The following is a 17,307-nucleotide window of genomic DNA, read 5'->3' as shown; positions in this document are numbered from 1 at the left end:
TGTGTGTGTATACATTTACACACATTTATATATAAATTATAGAGTAAGAAATGTTAACATAGGCCTCAGTCTGACCATCATGAAATTTCAGGCCTCTAAACCAATTGAACATCCAGTAATTAAACAATGTAAAGAGTGGGGAGAGCCTAAATGAACAAATCAGAGCCCCAAATCTCATCAGCCACCTCCTTTTCAGTTGTGGGGGTGGGCAGCAACAATCGCCTTTAATTTCTGTCTCCTCCCTAAAAGTTCTGTGCTGGAGACAAAAAAGATGCTTTAGCTTCCAATACAGCACTTGTCCCCTCTAGTTTCCCTTTGGAGAGGAGTCAAATGTAATTATTCTAGGGGGGGGGGCATGATTTTGAATTATCAAAAGGGGGGATGTGGGTCTGGGCCCTGGATCTTTTAAGTATCTCGCCAATGCCTCTGCTGGCAAACCAGGGCTGATCTAACAGATTGAGGCCTTAGACATGGACATGGGGGAAGGTTGGGTCCAATTCACCTTCCTCCCAGATGATGAAGTAAATGTTCCTGGGAGTGCAGATCACACTCCCAGATGGTCCTCGCTGCACCAAGCAGCACGGATTGCTGGAGGCCAGGACAGCGTGTCCTGGCCTCAGATGTCCCTCAATACACCTAACAATGAGTGCAGTGTATTGGAGGATTCCTCTGGGAGATGCGTGCTCTGTAGACACACAATCCTGAGCAGACACAGAAGCCCGGCAGCCAGGTTAAGGGTGCATTTGTGCCTTTAACCCTGGCTAACAGCCAGGCTACAGAGCCAGGCTTGGTGGCACAGCAGCACCGGGATCAGCGTGGATCCCAGTGGTTCTCACAGGCAGCCAAGTCTGGGCTTGGCTGCTCGTGAGAACAGCCTTAGTGTGTTTCTCACATTCAGTCATGGCCCTGAAATGAGAAAAGAATTTGCAGTTACACCTTGATTCCAGAGCATCTGCAACCATCATGCCACAAGCTGATAATCAAGCGGGTAGATGTGCTTGGTTGACTCCAAAACATACATTTATGGAACTAATATTGTCATTTTGTTTTCAAACACAGAAGGCTTTTCAGCTTCATAACTCACTCTCCGGCATATTGCATTCCAGTATCTAGTACTGAGTAGGTGAGGCTCATTGGCAAGCCAGAGCTTTAGCATAACTCAAGGTTAAGGAGCCATCTTCAAAAAACAAAGATTTGTTTAGACAAAACACATTAGAGTATAAAATCAGCCAAATCAGAATAATCAGCAGAACAGTTACTAACTCTGATTTATAGAGAGACACATGGGACGTGTAGCAAATGTTGCATTGTGTTTCCACACCTGAGTGCCAATGAGGAAGAATTCTCTGTCCATCCTCCAAGCCAGGAGCAGAGGGAGGGAGGGCTTGAGCCTGACCTCTGTCCTCATTCTGCAAGGGTTCTTTAATAGGGATGTGCGAATCAATTCAGGTACAAATTGATTTGTACCCAAATCTAGCTGATTCAGGTGATTTGGAGACAGAACAAATCACCCTGTGATCCATTGGCAAGATTCGGGTCCAAATCGAATCACGCCAGATTCGATTTGAATCAGTTTGAGATTCGGATTCCTCCTATTAATTTCCCCAGATTCCCAGCTTTCTCTCATAGATAGATAGATAGAAAATACGCCTTCATTTCTTCTGTTCATTTTGACTGTCATTGGACAGTGCCAACTGTCAACTGCCATGTGTCAACTACACCCCACACACGCACACTCACACTGGGGTACTCAGTTTATTTTTCTGGAATGTTTAAAGTGTTTAGTTTCTTTGATGTCTTCATTACACACCTTGTTTTTTTCTGTTCATTTTGACCCCACTGCTTTGTGGGTGGGTGTGGGGTGGCATCCCATGTGCAAACTACCCCCAACCCACAAGCCACTGGGTACTCAGTTTATGTTTTAGGAATTTTTGAGGTGTTTAGACTCTTTAGTGTGTAATGAATCCTCACAGGGATTCATTATGAGGAAAGGTTATTAAACACCAAGAGTCTAAACACTTGAAAAAAATCCTTGAACATAAACTGAGTAGTACCCCACTGCCTTGCAAGTGGGAGTGGGGTGTAGTTGGCACAAGGCAGTTGACAGCTGGCACTGTCCAGAGACAGTCAAAATGAATAGAAGAAATGAAGGTGTGTGATGAATCCTCATAGGGATTCACTATGAGGAAAAGTTATTATACACCAAAGAATTCAAACACTTGAAAAATAGTGACCACACATTTCGCTCCATAACTTCACTTCTACAAGGGCTAGAGCTTAGCTTTTTTAAAAAAAATGAAAGCTGGGGATCCATGTTAGGGTTAGGATAAAGCGACTTTGAATCCCCATTATTTCCTATGGCGGAAATATACAAAATCATTAAAAACTAAAAAAAAAAAATCATTAAAAACAACAACCAAGTGCCCCACTACCTTGAAATTTAGCTGTTAGGTGGCACCCATGGGGACCTACCCACCCAAATTTAGTGCCACTAGGACCTTCATAAGTGATCTGAATCTATCTGGATCCGAATAGAATTGAATCAAATCCAAATAGAATCTGGGGTGATTCAAGGGGACAGATTTGGACACAAAACAAATTGGCTGATTCGATTCAGGCACAAATCGAATTTAAAAAAATCAATTTGTGCACATCCCTATTCTTCGACAGCATAAGGCTGGCATGTATGCACAGTTATGGCTCACACTGCGCAATCTTAGCTGTGATTCGTCAGAAGTAAGTCCCACTGTGTTCAATGGGACTTACCCTCTGGTGAGTTGTGCACAGAATTGCAGCTGAAATAAATGTTCAGTACATAGTCGTAAAATAACAATACTTTACAGAGCTAAGTTATGGATCCAAGGGGACAAAAAGACCTGCAATTTCTTTAAGCCTACTTTTTAAAAAAAAGGCCATTATTTAACTATTATTCTTTATATACATCCACATATATTAATTTTAGCAAACATGCTGGTTTGGCTCCACCTACATATTCAACAGCACTCGGGACTTAATGACACCAATTTGCAGATTCAGATTCAGATCCAAGATATGATTGCAGGCAATCTCTGTCATGGCAATCAGCTACTTCCACCTCCTGCATTTGGGCATGTGGATTGCCCTCTAACTGTTGCACTCTTCTCCCTTGCCTTCCCAACAATATCAGCATGTGTTTCCAGTTTTGGCCAGTGATGCCACACTGTATATGAAGAACAAAGATATCTGCAGCACAAAAGTCCCTACCTTTCACAACGAAAAGCAATCCTCATGCAGAAGGAGTCTTTTTGTGGGATGACAGTGACTCTTCCCCACCATGGAGTTATTTTCCCTTGAAGAGAGGACTCCCTCTTCCCCTCTGCCCAGCAGCCATGGGCAGAGACACTCACTCACAGTCTTCAGCTTTTCTGTGTGTCTTCCTTAAGGCAGCAGCCTGCCTAGTGACCAGAGGGAGTGAAAGCCCTCTTGTTTGGCAGGGCAACTATTTTCCCTCCAGCTTCCCAAATCCCCAGAGGTTGGAGGGGTATTGGCTGAGGTGCCCATTCTGGGCAAGAGAACAATGACCCCCTTCCTTATAAAAAGTGTGTGTGTGTGTGTGTGTGTGTGTGTGTGTGTGTGTGTGTGTGTGTGTGTGTGAAAGAGACAAAGTCATGTATCTGAACAAGGCTGCGTCATGCATATGCAGTCCTCAAGAACTCATTTTGGGGGATCTTTCAGGTATTGAACTTGTGCATACCTCATTCCTCACCCCCATAACTTGCATGGTGGAACTTCTCTCTTGTCATTGGCCCTGTTTTGACTTCATACTACACAGCATTGTGCTATTTGCTATTCTTTCATTTTATTTATTTATACTTACTTTTATATCCCACTCTTCCTCCAAGGAGCACAGAGTGGAGTACATGGTTAAGTTTATCAGCACAATCCTGTGAGGTAGATTAGGATGAAAGAAAGTGACTGGTTCAGAGTCACCAAGTCAGTTTCATGGCTGAATGAGGATTTGAACTCAGGAGTCCCTAATCCCAGTCTAACATCCAGCCACTACACCTGCTGGCTTGGTGCAAAATTCTATGTTGAGGCAAGAGTCTCGCCTACTTGAGTTTCTTTAAATGTATCCCAGCCTTCATCCAAGGAGTTGTGGGCAGCTGTAATCCTCAGAGCAGCTGTTTAAGATAGGTAGACAGCAGCTTACCCAGCAGCTTAACCAAGTCCACACTGTCTGAGCAGTGATTTAGCCCAGCTCTTTCTCATACAAGTTCAACTCTTTATCCATTGCATTATGCTAAGGTGATTAAATGCAAAGGAAGATAGGATCCCTGTACTTGCAGGGAGGGAGCTAAACTAAACCTGAACCTGGACTTAGAATCTTTTAGTTGCCTTGAAACTGATCCAGAACCAAATCCTAATCACATAAAGTGGCAACCAGTTCAAAATAAGTGGCTCCATAGCTAGGCAGTGTTAGTATAGAGTGGATCTAGGAGTAAAAAGTTGCAGCCAGGGTCTTGCTCCCTTGGCCAAAGGACTGGAAGGCCCACAGAGGAACCATTACAGATGCTAAACTGGGGAATAGGAAAATGAAGTATTACTATTACAAGGAGATTTACATTAAGACAAGCATCTGCTTAAGCCATCAAGAAGCACGCTTTGAAGCTTATAAGGTATGGTGCTACCCTAAAATATGTAATTTGCTTTGAAATATATATCACATATGCTTGTGTAAAGCTTGTGGCAAAGAGAAAGTGAGCTGTGGTGAAGTCATTCATTCAGATTTATATACTGCCCTTCCTAAAGTGGCTTAGGGTGGTTTACATTAAAATCAAACACTCATAATAAAACAATTTTTTAAAAAAACATTTAAATCAGATTAAAAATCATTCAAATTACAATTGAAACTAGATGTTAAAAGTCAGGCTAAAATGTTGGGTCTTTAAGGTTCTCCTGTAGGCCTCCAATGAAGATTATCCTCTTATATCCAGGGGGAGTGTGTTCCACAGCCCACGGGTGACAACTGAGAAGGCCTGATCCCAGGTCACCACCAGATGAACCAGTGGCACCTGAAGACGGATCCCTCCTGATGATCTTAATGAGCAGTGGGGATCTTGTAGAGAAAGGCACTCTCTCAGTTAACCCAGATCTAAGCCATCCAGGGCTTTAAAGGCAATCAGCAATTTGTACTTTGCCCGAAAACATATTGGCAACCAGTGTAACTGTTTAAGAACAGGTACGATGTAATCTCTCCGGGCTACCCCAGAGACCAATCTGGCTGCCGCGTTTTGGACTAACTGAAGTTTCCAAACTATGTACTTTCTAATTATATTCTATGAACATACTTGTTGAAAAGTACATTGTTAAAAAATGGAGATGAGAGAGAATACATACAGTCAAGTCCTTATCTCTCTCTAAAAGTGCAAAAAGAAAGACGGTCAATGAATAGAGGATTTGGGGATATGAATTTGATCTGAGCAAGGAGAGGAGTCTGGATATAAATGCAAGGAAGAGGGGAGAGAAATCTAAAGTGAAACAAGAAGTGAGTAGAACATAATCATGCAGTCTTGAGGAAACCTATTCCGAGTGTACCTTCCATTATAGAAGGGAAACACCCAGGGGTATACCAAGCTAGGAGTGGACCCAGGGACAAAGCGTGTAGACAGAGCCTGGCTACCTCACCTTCTTCAGAGAGGGGGAGAGCAAAGATCAAGCTGTCACCTAACTGGAGGGCTCCTCTTCCTCCCGGAACCAAGGACATTTGTCCTTCCTTGTTCAGTTGTAGCCACACCCCTGAAAGCACCTATCATGGCAGCAAGCAGTGGTGTTGTTGGGGAGAGCAGGGGCATAGGGCCCCAACATTTTGGGGGGGTGCACCAGACCTCCCTTGCCTCATCTTTCGCCTTGCCAGGACAGCGGCAAAGTTGCTACACAGTGCACAGCTGGGTGTATGAAAAGTAGCAGGGAAGTGGCGGCAGGTGCACACACACTAGGGTGTGCACGGAACCGCACAGCTGCGGTCCGGCACTGTGGAGGGGGTCCCTTTAAGGGCGGGGAGGGTTTACTTACCCCTCCCGCCGCTTTGCCCCCTCCAGCGCCCGTAGTTATTGTAGGAATTGGGGCGGCAGGATACCTCCCCGCCACCCCTTCTTGCTCCGCTATTCAAAAAGAGAGAACAAGCCTTCTGTGCACGCGGCGTGGCGCGTGAACTTCACCGACGCGACGGGTAGACCGGGCCTCCGACCGCCGGAGTCCCGGTCTACCCGCTGGGATGAGGCTGGGTAGACCGGGCCTCCGGCGATCGGAGGCCCGGTCTACCCGTCGCGTCGGTGAAGTTCGCGCGCCGCGTGCGCATGCGCAGAAGGCTTGTTCTCTCCTTTTGAATAGTGGAGCAAGAAGGGGTGGCAGGGAGGTATCCTGCTGCCCCAATTCCTACAATAACTACGGGCGCTGGAGGGGGCAAAGCGGCGGGAGGGTTAAGTAAACCCTCCCCGCCCTTAAGGGGACCCCCTCCACCCGGACCGGCCAGGTCCGAACCGGTCCGGACGGTCTGGAGGCCTTTACAATGGCCTCCGGACCGGTCCGGACCCACCCCTAACACACACCACTTCCTGGCTGGCTTTTCATGTGCCAGGTAGCAGTGTGCTGTTTAGTTCTGCTGCCGCCATTGAGGCAGCAGTGGTGGCAGCCTCCCCCCCCCCCCAAAAAGGGTTAACAAGCTGTTCTAGCAAGAATTAATCTGTCGACTTTTACTATCTCTGCAATTTGACTAAATTTGGTCCAAATTGGTTAGGCAGTTCATAAATTAGCCCACTTGCGCCTCAAATGTTCATGCATCTGCCATCTTGAATTGGGGTGGATGACATAATCACAGACTATGTGTCCCTAAAACTGTACCAAATTTGGTCCAAATTGGTTCCCAATTGCTCCTCAAATGTTCACATGTCTGCCATCTTGAACCAAAGTGAATGACATCATTACAAACTATGCCCTTGAGGTGTCCCTATGTGTCCCTACACCTGTAGCAAATTTGGTTCAGATCGGTTAGGCAGTTCACAAGTTAGCCCGATTGTGCATCAAATGTTCACATGCCTGCCATCTTGAACTGGGGTGAATGACATCATCACAAACTACACCACTGAGGCATCCTTATGTGTCCCTAGAGCTGTAGCAAATTTGGTTCAAATCAGTTAGGCGGTTCACAAGTTAGTCCATTTGCGCCTCAAATGTTTACACATCCACTATCTTGTGTGTGTCGCTCTCTACAACTGTACCAAATTTGGTTCAAATTGTTTAGACAGTCCACATGTTAGCCCACTTGTGCCTCAAAAGTTTACACGTCCACCATTTTGAATTGGGGTGGATGACATCATCACAAACTATGCCATTGAGGTGTCCCTATGTGTCCCTACAACTGTACCTGATTGGTTCATATTGGTCCCGGCATTGTGAAGTTGATGTGAAGTCGATTGTGACACACACAAACACACAGATGGACACACACACAGAATGCCAGGTGATCTCATAAGCCTATTGTAACATAGGCTAAAAACATGTTGTGGCACCATAGGCGCCATGATGGTCTGGGCCTGGGCCCCAGATGCTGGTGGCGGGGAGGTGCATAGCAACACCGTTGTCAGCAGACCATAAGAGAGAGCCTATTTGGGAATATTTTGATGAAGTTCTTATACCTGTGGGTAAGACAGGCATGTGTGCAAATGCAAATAGTGCAACAAAGAAATGCAGCACATTAATGAAACGAAACAACATAATGAGAAGTGCTCATGTTTAGAAGGTACTGAAGGTACCATATCTGAACATGCAATCTTGTATCTGCTTTGGTACTAAATAAAATGACGCATTATCTCATTTTTTAATGAGAATTAATTCGGGGGGGGGAAGTTTTATAACGTATAATGGGCACTTATCTTCTACATCTATTTCTGGATAGTGATGAATATATATTAAGGTTATATCAGACAACAAGAATGCACTCTTTACTAGAAAATGATGATTAAGTAGAATCTTCCTGACTAGTGATTTAAATCATTAAATTTGAGTCATCCTGAGAAGTGATTTAAATCATGATTTAAATTGATTTGAAGAGAAGTAGGGGCATTGGGACAATGGAGCAGGGGGGGGGACAAGTGTCCCTGGGTCAGGGGACACACCAAGGCATCCCCTCACCTTCCAGGCTGCCTCTTGCCACCTTGCTCCATTGTCCCAATGGAATGAGCTGGTGGAAAGCAGGAGAAAGGCTGCCCCGGCGCTGGGTAGAGAAATGGGCAGTGGCAGGGGGAGAATGGGGTGTGTGGGGGCCCTGTCCCTAGGCTGCTACCCAGCTTGCTATATCTCTGGAGATAAGAATTAGTGAGAAAGAATGTGTAGGCCTAATATTAGAATAAAATGCAGTAATTAAGGCAGTATGTGTTCAGTTATTAAATATGTTTTGGACACTCGGATTGGGAGTGGTGAAGAAGAGGGGAAATGATGGAGTTTGGGATCAGTGGGATCAAGTCATTTTTACTCCACTTAGTCCCTGATCAGTCTAAACTATAAAAGAGGAATTCTTAGATGCCCAGGGAGTTCAACATCTCGTCTGCTAGATGTGTGTGCTGCATGTGTGAACACCACCTGACTCTTTGAGACAAGTATGGACCTGACTCCCAAATAATTCAACTGTTGCTGATGCCCTAAACAAATTGGGATCTGATTTGATGTGTTATTAGATTTATTTATCCAGTTTAAAAAACCCACATCCATATTAATTTCCCCTCTCTGTATCTTCAAAGTTTTTCAAATATTGTAGCCAGGTAATTGAACGGATATATTTGATGGAAGTGGGGGTTTCAATAAAGACACTTGATGTGTTTTAATTGTTATACTGAAACAAATTCAAAGCTTTATGTGGAAAGTTTTTTTAAATTGGAATATTCAATACATCAATAAAACATGTACCCTCTGACACACTTCCTAATGAGATCACATGAAAAACATTAATTACAACTTTGAAATTGCTGAGCTTGCTTAATATTGCATAGGCATCCATTCATTGTTACTAATGAATTTTATGAAACAGTGCTAGACATCCAGGCTAGCACTGTGCACGTGCAGCAGTGTGAATTCCAGACTACTATTCTGCTGTCACTTGTGTGGGGAAGGGGTGATTTTCACTAGTCTTTCAGCTTCCTGCTGAAGCCCACTGTGTGTCACCAAAATATGTCCCTGTGGGTCATATGTGACACAGCAGTGGTAGTCTGGAACTTGTCCTACTGTACATGTGCAATGCTTGTCTGGATGTCAGCCTATGCAATTTTAGAATGGGGGAAATTTCATACTTAATGGAAAAGGTTTTCCATAAACTTTGATAAAAATTTCCTCTCCACATCTCTGGGCAGTATTTAGTGTGGGAATGTGTGTGTGTATGACAAGGAGAACAGGAATTATAATGTGAATTGAACCATAATACTGAACTGATATATTAAATTCAAGTTTGTGGGGCAGAAGCCCATTATTTTGTGCTGTATGATTTATTTCAGCTGTGTCTTGGCTTCCAGATCCTGTTAAGCAATAAAGTAGTGCCTTGTATTCAGTATACCAGTTGTGTGTTTGGAGAATGTCTTTTAAACAATTATTGTACACCACCCAGAGCCTCTGGATGGGGCGGTTTATAAATGTAATAAATAATAATCATCTTAGGTGAAAGATCCCGGTTGCAGTCAGATTCCTCTATGTTTTCAGTATCTACAAATACCCTGGATCCACAGGAAGTTGGGTTCTCCTTGTTTCCACTCCCCTTCCTTCTATATCCACTGATTGATACTTCCTCTGGATCGACTGCAGTTTAGTTATTCCTGCCTTCCCCTATTTCCATGGTAAGTTAGTCATCCCTGTGCCCATTGATACTTGATTGTAAGAACACTTGGCTTTCAGTTGTATTATTAATGTTTTATTTTTCTGTTTAATCCTGATATGTATTTTGTTTATAAAATAAAGCAATTCAAACATTTTATGTATTTTATGTATTTCTTTTCTAAATTTACATTGCAGGCAAAAGAGTTTCATATTAATTCTGTATGAAATGTCTATAAGTTGATTCAAATTTGAACCAGTTACTGAAGCACTTTTTAAAGTTAGTGTTTAAACCAGAGAGTTAAATACTGATGAACCTAAACTGGAACTGAACCCTAAAGTTTAATTGTTTGATTTCCTACTTTTAAGACATATGGAAGAGTTAATTTCAGCAGGTGTAGCTTATACTGCAAGGGTAAGGAAAGGTGCTCCTACTATAGTTCCTTCTATGCTATTAGAATAGCATAGACTTTTTGTTGTAAACCACCCAGAAACGTAAGTTTTGGGTGGTATAAAAATATGTTAAATAACTAGCTAAGTAAATAAATATTAAAAGCATAGCAGCGTTATCCTCTACATCTGGTCATCCAACACAAAACTGGCTCTTATTGAGCTTTCATGAGGTTAGGTCTCCACAGTGGTGTTCACCACACTCACCATGGTGAATGTTTTTCCATCTTCAAACAAGCATGATGAACCCTAATCTCCCTCTCCAGATTGCAGCTGCAGAAGGAGAAGGTGCCATCTGGCGAGTCCGACCATTGGTCCATCTAGCTCAGTACTGTCTATTCTGGCTGCAGCTCTTCAGACAGCCCTATATGGAGATGCTAAAAATTGAGCACTGATCTATGGGCCCATCCTCCTAGCTGGAGAAGGGGACAAGGATTGTTCCTGCAGTTGTACTGTTCTTTGAAATTACCCAGAATGCCTCAGAAGCACAGAAGTTGATATCATCCATGTTCACACTTTCCAAGCTGGAGATAGAGGTGTAGTTTGCTTGTGTGTTGTGTTTCCTAGGCATTTGGAGTGCCTTAGAAGTGCAGTAGAATTCCAGGAATGCCCCCTCCCCAAGATTTGCACTTGGGATTGATCCTAGTTTTGTGCCGTGTTCTGGAGGTGCAGTGTGGATCAGGACAAGATCTCATCCATTGTGACAACTGCGAATTTTTAGTTGGCTATGAAGTCCAGCCAACGTTTGTGGATACATCCTCAATATTTCAATCCTGTATGTATGTATGTATGTATGTATGTATGTTCCTGCTCCTGCAGAGGTCAAAACCAGACTTCTCATATGACATCTGTCAACTGGATGTTCCCTCTTGCTCCTTAAAAGAAAGCCACAGCCTTTTCATGAGAAATATTCCTGTGAATCAGGTGGCTTCAAACCAGTAAAGAGCACATTGTTTGCATTTCAAACTGAAGGTAAACTTAATTTAGCATACAGATTTGATCTTATCTGTGAGCTAGGATATGGGAAATAGATTGGTGGAATCCCCAAGATTTCAGCTGTTTCTTGGCTTTCAGGAAACACCAAACTAAACAGACTAGTGATCAAAGGGCTAGTTTTCGATAGCTTCCCATACATATTCAGGAACAATGACTATCATACTGAAAGCATAACCTTGGGCTCTTGCCTGTCTTAAATTACATAAAATGGCTGTCAGAAGAAATACAGTACCAAAATTAATACACAAGGAATAGCATGTACTAGCCAACCCTGCACAGAGCATCTGTGCGCTCCATGGGGCTGGCTGTTTCCCCCTCACCTTCCCTCCTGCCCTGGTCTCTCTTGCCCTCCTCCACTTCCATTCCTCTCCTCCCTCCCCACCACCATCTGCACGAGCATCTCTGAGCGGGCGGCCAAAAAGGGCCCTGCTGCCACCGTTCCTCCTACTGGGCAGCAAACAGGGAAGCCCTGCCGCCTGTTTCCCTTCCACCCCAGCTTCCAACGGGCATTGCACATTCAGCCCCACTCCCTTCCCCACAAGCCCTCCCCTCCAGCTTCTGCCTCAGTCTCCGGTCCCAATGCCCGCCCCCCTGCTTCTCCCCCCACATCCCCCCAGGCCACTTTCGCCCCCACTCCCTGCCCACAGTTTCTGCCACCTTCTCCTGACGCCCACCTCCTCACTACGGCTGCCAGCCACTGCCTCGCCTGGGCGCGCTGCCTCCTCACAGCAGCCATTGCAAGCTGCTGCCATTGCCTTCCCACCACCGCTGGAACCTCTGCCTCCCCAACGCGGCCGGGCCCTCCGCCTCTGCCTCCCCAACGCGGCCTGCTGCCGCCTGCCTCTCCTCGCTGCCATTAGTTTGAACATCAACCAACCGGCATCCAGCCAATCAGGTGCCTCCCTCGCCGGCATGCATAGCCTTGCCACAGCCCCACGCATGGCTGGTGGCTGGCTAAGAGAAATTAAGTATAATGATGGTTCTATCATTACCACACTACTCTTTACTAATCCTCCGTAAGAATACCTTTAAAGATTAGATCAGCTGATTTTGTTATAGCACCATACTGAGAACTGGTGTTTATTAATGCTGATGCGTTAAGATGTTTAATAAATGAGTAGTTATGCATTCTACAAGTATGTCAGATACTCACCTGTAATTATATACATCAGTCATTTAAAACCCTTTGAACATAGTTGAAATGCCAAACATTCTCACATATCATAACTCTGTATAATGCTTTCATCACAGAGATGGACAGTATTTGTACAGGAAGCCTATGAGGGAGCCTCCTTTTCTACATTCCATATTTATTTATTCTTATAAATACATATTTACATATGTGAAGGTTTGTTTTTTAGTCAGCCAAATAGCATTTTTGTAGTGGTGAGGGAGAAGCAATGTTGAGGCTGTTCTCACGAGCAGCCAAGACTGGGCTAAGGAAGCTAAGCCCAGACTTGGCTGCCCTTGGGAGTCGATGGACTCCCTGTGGCACCTCGGCAGCAAACGCGGCCAAGAAGCTGAGCTCTTAAATGAGGCTAAGGGAGTGAGTGCTCCCTTCACTCCGTTCACCTGACTGTGTGTCAGCACTGGCTGCTTTCAGAACTGATGGGTGCCCGCCTGTCTCTGGGGAGACTCTCACAATGCACGGTGCACTCTTTGATTTCTGGGGCCCTGGACGATGTGTCCCAGCCCCTGCGCCTCCTCACTGCCTTGGGCAGTGGCGGACCATCTGGGCACGTGATCTGTGTGCCCAGACAAGCCTTGGAGATTGTCTGCAGGCAGGGGCGTAGCAAGGTTGGAGGGGGCCCAAAGACAAGATTTTAAAGTGGGCCCCTCGCTGATACACACACACACACAAACACACTTCACAATATATAGTGCACTCACACTCACATCCCCATTATGAATATGGTGAATATCTCGTTCACATTGAATCTAGTTTCTTTACTCTCTGCTCCTGCCGATCTCCAAGAGACTTAACATAATTCATAGGGGGTGCAACATGGGCGGGTGGGGAGTCATGTAATGTGCCTCTGGGGGGGCCCCTTGAGGCAGTGGGGCCCCAAGACGACTGCCTCCCCTTGCCTAATGGTAGTTACGCCCCTGTCTGCAGGCTTTCGCAGGCTTTCCTGCAGCTAGCCCTCTCACGTGATCGTGAGAAAAGGCTAATGAACTATGTTACCAGCTTGGGAGGGGGGCGGATTTATTCTTCTTCTAAAACTCAATACTGAAATAATGTTTCATTGCAATGTTTTTGAATAAGTTCTCACCCCATCTGTAATCCGTCTCTTTGCCCCTATTTCCAAAGATGAGGAGAAAAAGGGATTTAAGATTTTTTGGCCTTACAGCAATAAGCTCTCAACCTGATTAAAGCAAGCTGCAGAAATTAGAACAATAAAACATGCCCAGGCGTCCTGTGAACAGGGTTCATTCTACATTTGGGGGTAGAAGCAATGGGGATTGGCATTCTCTCTCTTAGTTATATGTGAAAGGTGAGTGCCACCTCTGAATGTGAAGTCATGAATTTGCCATGGGAACCTCACCTACACTAATTATATTCCTATTCCCATGTAGTGCATTATATTTATTTTTGACCAGGACTATGTTGCCCTATTTTAAAAGATAATTATATGAACTATGAGATACTGCTTTACAAATAAATATGGCAATATTTCTTAATGTTCAAATTAGGTTTCTGCAAATTCTATTTGATGCCATAAGACAATTTTCCTACATGAATATATGTTGCAATTGTGATACACTTGGCTTTGGAATAATATGCTTTGGAACAAGCAGATTGTTATCCTTTAATAACAGTTTGTTATAGAAATATACTAGTGCTGCAAGAACATATAAGCAGACAGAAAAAGCTGTACATTTGCTCCGAGGAATGCTCACAGCAGACCAAATTTCAGTGACTTGCTGCTGATTATTCTACAGGCTTTTCAGACTATCTTTACTGTAGAATTGTGTTTCAGTTCCATTTCTAAAGGGCAATTTCAGAGGTACAAGAGCTGTTCTTCAAGTTCAAATGGTAGAATTATGTTTTGTGGCACAGATGATTCAGAGTTTCTCTTTCTTATATGAGGAGATGTTTTATATGGTGTTGGTTTTTAAAAATATTAGTTCGTATCATAGAACAGTAGACCAGGCACCAGGATTCATCAGAGTTTAAGCTCAATTATCAGTTTAAGCCCAGTTACCAACATATAGTGTCACACCCCTATCCCAACTCAGTTCTAGTAATTTTTGTCTCAGTAGTGATTGGCTTGAGACATGCTTTTCTTTATGCTAATCAAGAGTCTGGTTTAGGTCTACAGGGTCAGAAGATGTTCTGCATAAATAGGGAGTCAGATTTTCAGACATCCACAGTGTGTCCGCTTTGAAACATGGACAAGGCAGTCCTGTCCAGCCTGCAGTATTCTTTTGGACGGCTATGACCTAGTTATCATGTTTCTTGTTGCCTTGCCTCTTGTGAGAGAGGGAAGGGAGAAAGAACTAGGCAGGCATTCTTGGCTGGTGAGGGTGGGTGGAGGGAGGGAGGAGGGAAAAATCATGTGGGCTGCTGCAAGAAGTATTCACTCTTCTGAAGGATGGCTGTTCGGTGACATACTGTGTAGTGGTGCTTGGGAAGAATATATCCACAGGGTAGTACACAAACCATTTCTGCAAAGCCTGCCTACACGTCGTCTGGGGAGCTGTGCATGTCCTGAAGCTTCTTCAACATGGACATATTCACATGCAAACAAATATCAATATATATGTAGGTAGGGATAAATGAGTGCACGCTTTCCTGTAAGTGGGTGGCAATGGTATCTGGAATCCTATGATGAAGATGTATGCATTCATTTATCCTTGTTAGCAATGTGGGGATGATGTGTGTTATATCAGAATGGACGTTTTCTGTGTGAATGTTTTGTATTGCTTTGCACACAGGTATACGTTTGCAGAGGCATAGTTGAATGGCTAGGAGTGTGTCCTTTTTATTTGCATTAGGTGACTACATGCAGTGAAGAAAAGGACTGCTGTCTCTTTAATATTGCAGAAGCAGAAGCAGCTGGTGCAGTCTTATACACTGTTAATATGACAAGCTGCACCTGCTGAAATTCCTTCTTCTCTGTAATCAATCAAAGAACAGGAACTCTGTCCTGCATTGCATCTGCTTACCCAGATTCTCACAAAAGTGTTTGCGGGTGTGCCTGTTTGGCTGGCTTAAACATTTGTTTCATAACACATCTGCTCTCTTACACTGACCCTATAGTGTGAATTACACAGTGTGTCTGCTGTGTGCATGTGATTCTTCAGGCGCAGAGCTTTCAAGTTAGGCAGAAGCACATTGACTTTTTCTGTGTTGGAACTGTAAGCTTTGTGTTTCATCTGGCCTCTGAGCTTTGCAACATGCTACACTCACGTAGTGATGAATTAATTTGAGCAAGGATGCTAGGCAGTGAATTGGTTCTGATGAGATGATGAAGATAGAATGTGGCAGCAGCAGGAGTCCAATTCACCATATTGTCTTTGGGAGTAGATATATTGCCTCTATAATGCAGGACTGGTAGGGACAATCCTAATACTGCAGAAAGTGTTCTGTAGACCCTGCAGAAAAAGTGGAATCCAAGTCGGCCCGAATACAGGAGATTTTATCTGCAAAGAACCCACTGAGGGCATCACAGCAGAGCACCTCCGGGAGCTGATTAGAAACAGAAGGAGTAGAAATTAGACTCCTCACTACCCAGGATAACTCCACTGAACATGAACCTGTGGAAGCATTGTGAGCTAACCAGAACTACTTTTTTTGCTGTATGCACTGCCTCCGCGTAAGCCCTCAAGTGGGTCACATGTTGCATCCTGTCAAATTAAATCCGAGTTCTCCTCCATATGCGCTCCAGTCACCTACTTAGCCGCTTCAACCCTCGCAACTCCTCGGTATACCAGGGAGCCGATATTGAAGCGGGTCTGGAGGGACGCTTAGGAGCAATCATGTCTACTGCTCTGGCAGGTTCCTTATTCCAGCTTCCCACCAGGGCATCAACAGAATCACCGGCAGCACCAACTTTGAAACCCCCAAGGCCTTTTGGAACCCTACTGGGTCCAGCAGCCTTTTTGGGTGGACCATCCTAATTGGTCCATCACCCCTGCAGGAATGGATTGTGGTCGTGATACCAACCTTAACCAGGTAGTGGTTCATTCATGACAATGGGGAAACCACCGGGTCCCCCACCCATGGAACACCCCCCTAATCCAAACAGAAGACCAAATCTGGGACACTCCAACACCAACTCCACAACCAGCTCGGACAGCTCAGTTAGGGAGTCATTTGGCCAGCGGGGTGATCGGTACACCAACAGAATCCCCAATCTATCCCTAGTTCCCAGCTTCAAAAATACACACTTGATATAAGTCAGCTGCCTCACAGGGGCCCTGGTAAGGGAAATGGTATTCTTATGGATCACAGTTATACATGCCAGGTCAGCTCCCTCATTCATGATCAAGTCATGGACAATTTTGATCTTATTCTGAACTGACCTGGCATTACAGAGGAACAAGGCCAGACTCTGTAGGAAATTGGAGCTGCTCCCCAAGGCCTGAGAGTTGACAGAGCAGTTGGAAGTGGAAACAGTTACTAAATTACTAGTTTCCCTTCCCCTGTAACGGCCAGCTGCTCTGCCAGTGCCAATTCTTCTATTCCCCACCACTACAGCAATAGCCGCCCCAAAACTACCGGACGCACCTCCTGCAGTATCCCACTCAGGAGACCCCATATCTGCAAATGGGCCTGGCTGAACTCAGTACAATAAAAACAACCCTCTAACCCAAAACCTGCACCCACAACAGAACCTCCCCTCAACACCCACCCTGAAGATCCAGCTCCAAAGCCAAGCCCCTTATATAAAAAACAGGCCAAAAAAAAAAAAAAAAAAGCAACCAGGCCCCTTAAATAAAAAACAGGCCAAAAATGGGTGACTTGTTCCTTGGATTAACTAGTACTCCTGTAGTGTAAACTGTCAGATCTGGAAGGAGCCT

The 17,307-nt window shown here is 44.6% G+C and overlaps 1 protein-coding gene across 9 annotated transcripts in view; it reads left to right on the top strand.

Annotated features, from left to right (window-relative positions):
* The window catches only part of DAGLA (diacylglycerol lipase alpha), a 202,119-nt gene that overhangs the window by 29,053 nt on the left and 155,759 nt on the right, over positions 1–17,307 (top strand). The gene's annotated exons all lie outside the window — the stretch shown is intronic.

This window comes from Hemicordylus capensis, chromosome 1, assembly GCF_027244095.1.
Source record: "Hemicordylus capensis ecotype Gifberg chromosome 1, rHemCap1.1.pri, whole genome shotgun sequence".
In the NCBI taxonomy this organism is placed as follows: Eukaryota; Metazoa; Chordata; class Lepidosauria; order Squamata; family Cordylidae; genus Hemicordylus; species Hemicordylus capensis.
Note: the sequence above shows the minus strand (reverse complement) of the source record. Positions and strands in the feature narration are given on the sequence as shown.